Source organism: Eschrichtius robustus, chromosome 3 (genome assembly GCF_028021215.1).
Source record: "Eschrichtius robustus isolate mEscRob2 chromosome 3, mEscRob2.pri, whole genome shotgun sequence".
In the NCBI taxonomy this organism is placed as follows: domain Eukaryota; kingdom Metazoa; phylum Chordata; class Mammalia; order Artiodactyla; family Eschrichtiidae; genus Eschrichtius; species Eschrichtius robustus.
The window spans coordinates 115,914,141-115,923,243 of record NC_090826.1 but is presented as its reverse complement, the minus strand read 5'-3'; the positions used below and the strand labels follow the sequence as shown (position 1 = coordinate 115,923,243).

At 38.3% G+C, this 9,103-nt stretch overlaps 1 pseudogene; it reads left to right on the top strand.

Moving 5' to 3' along the window:
• The first annotated feature begins 6,213 nt into the window (after positions 1–6,213).
• On the top strand, positions 6,214–7,167 carry LOC137761363 (olfactory receptor 6N2-like; annotated as a pseudogene).
• Positions 7,168–9,103: the final 1,936 nt, after the last annotated feature.

Below are 9,103 nucleotides of genomic sequence, written 5' to 3'. Positions count from 1 at the left end.
ATCTAAAAGCATCAGAAAGCACTAGGAAAATAGATTGAATCTCACAAGTTGCACTCTAATGGAGGTAAGAAAAGGTCTTGTGCTTGGGTTTCAAAACAAAAAGAGCAAGTTCAATAACCATAATAAAACCCTCCAGACAAGTATAGGCAGGAAAAAAAATATTTATATCCATTTGAAAAACTGTACTGAATGTCTTCTCTACTACAGGCATTGTATCAGGCAACAAAAATATAGCATGAACGGGAGTTCCCTGGTGGCCTAGTGGTTAGGATTCCGGGCTTTCACTGCCCTGACCTGTGTTCAATCCCTGGTCAGGAAGCTGAGATCCCACAAGCTGTGTGGCATGGCCAAAAAATAAATAAATAAATAGCGTTGAATAGACACACATGGAACAAACACAATCTCTGCCTTCATGAAGCTTACGTTCAGTTTGTAAATAGAGGATAAGTTATTAGAAATGGGAGGAATTCAGAAATACGCAGTTCTCTGGAATCATGTAATAGGAGAATCTGGTCTATCTTGGTTGTAATTGTTGTGTATATTTATATGTATGTGTGTGTGGGGGGTTATCAGAAAAGCCTTTTCTTAATTAATTCTTTCAACAAATAATTCTTGAATATCTACTTTGTGCAAGGAAAAATACTAGGCACTGAATGATGGTATTAAACACACTTGGTCTCTGTCTTCACTGACTTTATCATATATTGATGAAAAGAGAGAAATAAATGTATGAATAAGTAATTAAAATTTGTGCTGTGAAAGGAATGGCCAGGAGGCAATAAACAGAAAAAATGCTGGAAGACAGGGTATTTATATAGTGTGGTCAGGTCAGACCTCTTTGAATAAGAGATGTTAAAGTGGAGACCATAATAATGAGGAGGCATTACCTTGGTGAAAGGGGTCCAAGGTAGAGGGATACAGTAACAGGATTTTTTTTTTTCTGGAACTGTCTCAAGCAGAGGGAAGTGTGATTAAAAAACGTAATAGATTTAACTGATTTCTATTTTTGTACAAAATCTTCGTAGCCTTGTTGCTCTTTTCAGGGAGTGAGACCATGACAAACCAAAGCCAATCTAAGAAGGAGTGACCAGTATGTTGAGGAACTTTAACATACATGTAGATCAGCTGAAGTCTCTTCAGCTGCAAGAAAAGATAATCAAGGCAGGACATAAAGCCTGTGTTCTAGTATTTGTGGAACTTAGTGATATGTTGGATCCAGAAGATCGCCTCAGGACCAACGCATGGAAGTGACAAGGAGATGGATTTCCATTCATGAAAACTAAATTTTAAACAATCCAGAGTTGTACTTACTTTGGTTATTTTGTAATATAGTGAACTCCTTAATAGGGAAATTAAAAATTAATGTTGGAAACACTAAAAGGGAAATGATGTAATGGTTGGGAGGGAAAGAAAAAGGTTATGGGTTGTCTAGTCTGTACTAGACTTTGTAGTTTGCCCTTTATGTATTTTATCTGAGAAAGAGAAAGACAGTCAAATCTAGCCCATGGTGTTCTCACAGAAAACCAACATCAGACAAGGTCACTGTCTGACCATGATGAAGAGGTGGGGAAAAAAGAAGACAGCTTGATAATCATGTATAAGCACATACAAAAACAAGATCACCATACAAATCAGAAAAAAAAAAATTTCCCTTTCTTAGCTAATATGAGTGACTGCTGTTTCTTTATCAATTGCAAGTTTAGTCTACCTTCTGAATAAAATTCATTAAGATACCCAATCATAGAATTATCTCTAGTAACTGACAGGATCCAATCCAGACCAATTCCTGCTTCCTTGAACCTTCCCCTAAATCACCTAACATGAGCCCACATCCTATAATAATTCTTTTCTCATGACCCCTTACTGAAATGCTCCATGGTCCACATGATGTGTGATCTCCCTCACTGCAATAAACCCAATTTTGTTAAACTCTAGGTGTGTTCCTGTTCTTCGCCTGGAGGCATTGTCATGTCTCTGATTCTCAAAGCAACCCAAATATGCCATCTTTAAAGGTGAAGAAAATAAGACTGTGAGATATTACATAACAAATGTCTGCCCAGAGTTATCTGGAGGAATTTAATGAACAAACATCTACTCTGCACCTACTAAGTGAAACAGGAATGTGTGTAGACACACTTTAGAACTAATACAGTTACTTTTTGTATTTATTTTCACATAACCCTCACAACACACATTTATACATGAGACTATATAGATTCAAAGAGATAAATGACTGCCTAAGGGCACATAGGTAATGAGTGGTGGTCAGGGGTACAGGTCAGGAGATGGGCTCCATTTGTGACTATGTGCCTTTGGTTATGTTCTTTCAACTGCTGTCAACAATTCTGAAGTCAGCAGAGCTTAGAAGTGATGAGCACAGGTTCTGGGGTCAGAGTTCATAATCCTGACAAGGGTACTTACTAGCTGTGTGACCCTGGACATATTTTTAAACTCTCTGTGCCTCAGTCTCCTCAAATGTAAAATGGGAATAAGAATTGTACCAACCTCATAGAGTAATTATGAGGATCATATCAGTTAATACATGCAGTGTGCTTAGAACGATACGTTACCTAGCAAAGGATCAGTAAATGGTTATTTTATGAGTGCCGGATTGAAATTAAGGTTTCTGAGGCTCTAAAACCCTTTTTTCTTTTTTTTTTTTTTTTCAGAACAAGCAGCTCCTATCAGAGGGGCTTCTCAAAGGAAGAACAATGTTGGGCTGGATCAGGGACATGATCAGGAAAAGTCATTGTTTGAAAAGATGAGGGAATATACAAAGTCTCTGTGGACTTGTGAGGTGAGACAAGGAACTGTGAGTGCATGTGTTTATGGAAAGAGTTGTAGGAGGGTTGGGGGTCATTTCTGCAGAGTCCAAGAGTCTGTGTTGAGAAGTCACTGGAGATGAGGAGAGGGGAAGTGTTGAAAAGGGGAGATAAGGTAGCAAGCATTTGAGGAAAGGCTTCTCTGAGCCCACTTGGTGGAAAACAGACATGGCCTCTCTCCACATGCCCTCCCAGGAGCCTCTCCTGAGCCTGATTCTCATCTACCTCTGGGGCTGGAGGTCTCTCCCTTGCCTGTGCCCCTCGTGGCCTGAGACAATCAGGGTTAGCTCTGGGGACTCTGCCCCGTGGGGACAGAACTTGCTGAAGAAGAGGAAAGGTTCCTGGATATAGTCTCCATCTCCCACATGTATCTGAGCAAAGCAAGACAAAGGCAGATACTGAATGAAGTTCAGTGGCTGGTAGGTGATCTGGGGATCTGAAAGGTGGGACCTATAATAAAGTATTTGAAAACATAATATTTTGAAGTTAGAGAGTTGGGTTAGTGGAAAGATGACTTAAATAACTGGGACTTGGCATGTCCAATTCTGAGAATCAGAGAGTATCAGATTTAGAAGAAATTTTAAAGGTTATCTTGTCTACTGTCCTCTTGTTTGATACTTAATTTACACTGTACAACCAAGAGATTGGCTAATGGCTACTTTGAGGGAAAGGAAGTTTCCCTATGTACTGCCATAGACTGACTATATCCGGCATGGATGGTAGAGAGTAGAGGTTTCTTAGAGTATCATTCATGACATAGGAACTGTACTAAGAAGGTCTAATGAGATACTATATCATCTCAGGAGCAGCTGTATTTGAAAAGGTTTCACCTAGAGAGGGCTGTACACAGGCTCTCTAACTGTGGGTTGGAGGAGTGGGGGTTAAAGACACTTGGTGATGTAACAGTATAAGATCTAGAGGTCTTCAAAATGCTCCTGAAATTATTCCATGTTTGTAAGAATTTACTCAACCTACATATACAGTTAGCTTCAAAAAAGCTAATTTGTAGAAAGATAAAACATCATCAATAAACTTACTATACCCAAAAGATGATCGAAATATTTCTTGGATTTAATTTTTCTGGGTGGGTGAGAGTAATGATGACTTTTTCAACAGGATTAGGGGAAGGGAGGCAAGACAAAATTTGAGATGCTAAGTTTAGATGTATTAAGCCTGAGATGCCTAGAGGACAAGAAGGATGTGTTCAGATGTAATTGAAAAACATAAATTTAGTCTACAAAAATTTAAGTATATTCAAGAAACATTGAGTTCACAATTCTATGCTCATTTTTCTAGGCATTGGTGGGGGATATACAAGAATTAATAATGTACTACATGTACTCTCAAAGACCTTACCAATTTATGGGGAATACAGACTCATTATAAGGGTAATATTGTTACAATATGTTAAGTGGACACTGTAAACAATATGAGGACATAGAAGAAGGAATAAGTAACATTTTCTGGGGGATTCAGGAGAGGTTTCACTAAAGAGCTAATATTTGACCTCATTTTGAAGGATGAGAAACAGTTAACAGATGGAGAAAAGAGGATGAGAGGTAAACTAGAAGCAAATGGTTAGGAGGAGCAAAGGTGCCAGATTGTGATCAAGCAAAGATTTCTGTTTTGGCGTATTTGTCCCCTGTAATTAGAGAGGTAAATATACAGTTCCTTTAGCATAGAAGAGATTCAAGTAGAATGCCTTAAACACTAATTGCTTTGAATCTGTTTAGCATTTAAAAATATCAAGCCCAGAAGTTAATTTCCACTGCAGGACACTTGGTTTTGGGAGCAATGTTTTGATTTAGGTACCTGGTATGAGTTGAAGGGAAAGTATTGGGGGGTGTCTACTAACTTTTAAGCAATTGTTAAATTAATTAGTTTGATTAAACAATTAGTTTGCATTGAATATCTTTAATGTGTTAAGACAAATGTTAGGATTACCAAAAGAAGCAAGAGACTGCAGTTTGTCAGTTTGGTGGCTAGAATTTAGACAGCCCTCACCAAATGCAGTGTGATCTACACAGGATATGGTGTGACTGACATTGATTACCATTTTTATGCATTTAAAGTCACATTGTTTGTGTTCTTTTAGTTGTGATGGTTTCTTTCCCTTTTTCTTTCTTTTCTTTTTGCACCTGCTTCACTCTGTGCTTCAGAACAGTTAGAATGTCTAATATTTTTCCTATGAAATATCACCAAGCCGGCTACGTATTTCTCACCTATAGTTGTTTTTCTGAAAATGCAGGATTTATGCTAATTGCCACTTTATTGTGTTCATTTTTTAGTCTGCATTCTCTCACCCGATGTGTTAACACCCCACTCATCTTTCCATCAGCAATAACGACAAGGCAAATTCACACCTTCATCTCTGAGCTTGAGGTTAGAATAGTTAAATATCAGTGAAGCTTTAAAAATCTACATATGACTACATCATTCATCTATCTAACGTTCTTTAGTGGCTCCCCCCACCTTTTGGGGTAAGGTCCCAAATCATTGGGTGAGCTTTCCCAGTTGCCTTACCATAAAGGGAGCATACATTTCCTTAACTAAGTCTGCTTCCCGCTCAGTGCCTGCACATGTGCTTTTTGTCTAAAATGGTTCTTTTCCCCTTTCATGTAACTCTTACTCTTACTGAAAATTCTGCTCAAATCCTTCTTCCTCTGAGGAGCCTTTCTCAGTCATCCTCGTCTGAGAAATGGGCCCCTCCATTAGCACTCTGTAGTGCTCTGTACTTCACAGGCTATATCAAGATGACTGCTTTGCCGGCTTCCCCAGGAGGGTGCAAGTGTCTGGTTGCAGAGATTATACTTTGTTTAATTCTGTACTCCTTATGCCTGACACATGTGTATCCAATAAGGTTTAGAGAGGTGAACTGAACAATTAGAAAAGGCTTGCCACCGCATTAATCTCATGGACAAAATTCATCCTTTGAGACCTGACTGAAGGAAAAGCTATGACCTGGGGAGGGGGAATAGAATGTTAGGGGAGGGTCACATAGTATAGAGGTAAATACCATGGAATTAGAGTGCATAAAGTCAACTTCTGTTTCTGTGACCTGGCATCTATATGAAACCTCACTATTCTCTCTATTCCTAAATTTTATCATCTGCAAAATAAGTATAACAATGGTACTTATCTCATTGGATGTGTGAAAATTAAGTAAATATTGAATGCAAAACACTTGTAAAATGCTTGATGCACGGTGAGTGCTAATAAGAGTTAGCGATTAATATTTTTAGGGTAGTATAAATAGTAGTAGCTGTGGTAGTAGTAATTAAATTTCTCCTTTAAATAAAAAAAGCAAAACAGTAAAGAGAAAGTTCTGAGTTGGATTTTGCAGTCACCTCAATCTAGCTTTTTCTCCTTTCCTTCCCCACCTCAGCCTCCCATGGAGCCACACAGCCATTCAAGCCTGGCTGAACTTGTGCTCCTTGGTTTCCCCAAAGTGACACATGTCAGGGGCTGGCTTTTTGTCCTGCTGCTTTGGCATACCTGTTCACTGTCAGTGGCAACATGGCCATCTTTTTAGTCATACGATTGGATGCAGCCCTACACACACACCTATGTACCACTTTGTCAGTGTTCTCTCCTTCTTGGAGCTATGGTATACAATCACCACCATCCTCAAGATGCTAGCTAATCTTCTCAGTGATAAGAAGACCATTTCTTTTTCAGGATACCTCCTTCCAACTTACTTCTTCCACTCCCTAGGGGCCTCTGAATGCTACCTTCTTACAGCAGTGGCCTATGACTGATATCCGGCCATCTGCCGGCCCCTCCACTATCCTGCAATTATGACACCCATGCTCTGTGCCAAGATGACTGCTGGTTGTTGGACTTGTGGCTTTCTGTGTCCCAATTCTGAAGTCATCCTGGTCTCCCAGTTCCATTTCTGTGGCTACAGTGAAATCCAACACTTCTTCTGTGACTTTCCACCTCTTCTGAGCCTGGCCTGTGAGGACACATCCAATAATGTCCTGGTGGATTTGCCATCAATGCCTTCATCATCCTTATCACTTTCCTCTTTATTATGGTGTCTTATGGAAGAATCATTGGGGCTATATTGAAGATAAAAACAACAGCAGGAAGAAAGAAGTCCTTTTCTACATGTGCCTCACATCTTATTGTGGTCCTCATGTTCTTTGGGATCATCATCTTCACGTATGTGCGACTAAAGAAGAGCTAGTCACTGACCCTTGATTGGACACTTGCTGTAGTCTACTCTGTACTAACATCACTGGTCAACCCAATTATCTACAGTCTTCGTAACAAGGGACTCATTAAGGCCATTAAGAGAACCATCTTCTGGAAGGGAGAGATAGCTAGTCCCACCCACCATTGACTTTTGACCAAGGTCCTTCCTCCATTTCACTGTTGATATCATAAAAGTTCTATGTACCTTTGTCCTGACCTTGAATAAGCTTCTCATCATCACACATGCAATGAATCTCATCTCCTCTCACCTTCTCAAAGGCTTTATTTCTTTATGTTTTCTTCTATTTCCTACATCTTTATGCTTTTATTTTTTTACTTGAACAGTGCATTCTGAATTTAAGAATACTTTAGTATCTCCATTCTTAAAATTAAGCATACACATTTCCTTGGTCACACATTTCCAGCTAGCTAGCAGTCTATTTCTCTGTTCTCTTTTCCAGTCAAACTTCAACATGATTAATGGCACAATCTATCTCTTGTTCTTCACTTCCTATTCAGTTTTCAACCCATTTCAATCTGGCTTTGGCTTCGACCTTTCAACCAATATTTTACCAAGGTCATTAATGACCTCCACACTGCCAAATACATTAGACCCTTCTCGTCTTTCCTCTTTCTTGAACTCTTGATACACTTAACCAATTCCTCTTAAAAAAAAATTTGTCTCTTAGATTCTATGTTATTAGTGTCTCTTAATTTTCTCCTTATCTCTCTAATTGGTCTTTATCAGTCTTCTTTGTCTTGTAGCACTGTCTTCCTAGATGCTCAGAGTTATTCCTATGGATTTAAATTTCATCCCTACCTATGCCAACAATTCTTGAATTTATATCTCCAAATCAGAACTCTCTTCTGAGCTTTAGACTTATACATCCAAGTGCCTCTTAACAACTCTAGCTGGATGTATTTCAAGAATTTAAAAATTAACTGGTCAAAAATGAAGATTTCTTTTCTTCCTAGGCTCTTCAAGAGATCTTATAAGATTACAATTTTTCATTCTTTGAATGTTTGATGAAACTCACAGGTAAATTTTCAATTTTCCAGTCCTGAAAGCTTGATGCTTTTGTTTCTCTGTGCTTGGGTCAGAACATTTCAAATAATTTATTTCAATTCTTCTTCTTCTACCCCTTCATTATTAACACATGCCAATCCTTCTTCAAAATATATCCTCAAATCTGTTTTATTTCCTCTTTCTCTTTAGTGTTAATATCCTGGTGTAAATCTCCAGTATCTCTCGACTGGATTAATACAATAATATTCTACACACTCTCCTTGCTCCTACTCTTGTTCCATTCTAATATATTTTCCATATAAAACTAAAGTGACATATTTTAAAACTGAATTGGATATGCCATTCTCTAAAACCGTGAAAGATTGCCAATTGCACTTTGGATAAAATCCAAAGCCTCATCAAACTTTATAAGATTCAACAAAATTCTCCCATTCCTTCCTCTCCAACATTGACTCCCACCTCTTCTCCATCAGTTCGCTCTTACCCAGCCACATTGTCACTCTGAGTTCTTCAAATAAATTAAGATCTGTATGGCTTCAGAAACTTGACACTGCCCCCACCCCCAACCCCAGCAACACTTCAACTGGCTCACTCCTCTTTGCATGAGTTTCTGTTCAAATGTCACTTTTAAATGACATTATCTTTTCAAGGACTTCTGCACACTCATCTTAATTTATGCTACTTATTTTTCTTTTGAAGAATTTTTTTTCCTTCAAAATATGTATCAAAATTTAAATGTGTATGCACATTTGTGTATATGTAGATATAGTTAGATATAGATATAATTTTTCAGTTTTTCCTACAAGTCTATAAAATATATTTAGTCTAAAATCATGTCAGTTTGATACAGAGTGAAGTAAGTCAGAAAGAGAAAAACAAATACTGTATGCTAACACATATATATGGAATCTTAAAAAAAGATAAAAAGGTTCTGAAGAACCTAGGGGCAGGACAGAAATAAAGACACAGATGTAGAGAATGGACTTGAGGACATGGGGAGGGCGAAGGGTAAGCTGGGACGAAGTGAGAGAGTGATATGGACTTATATATACACTAC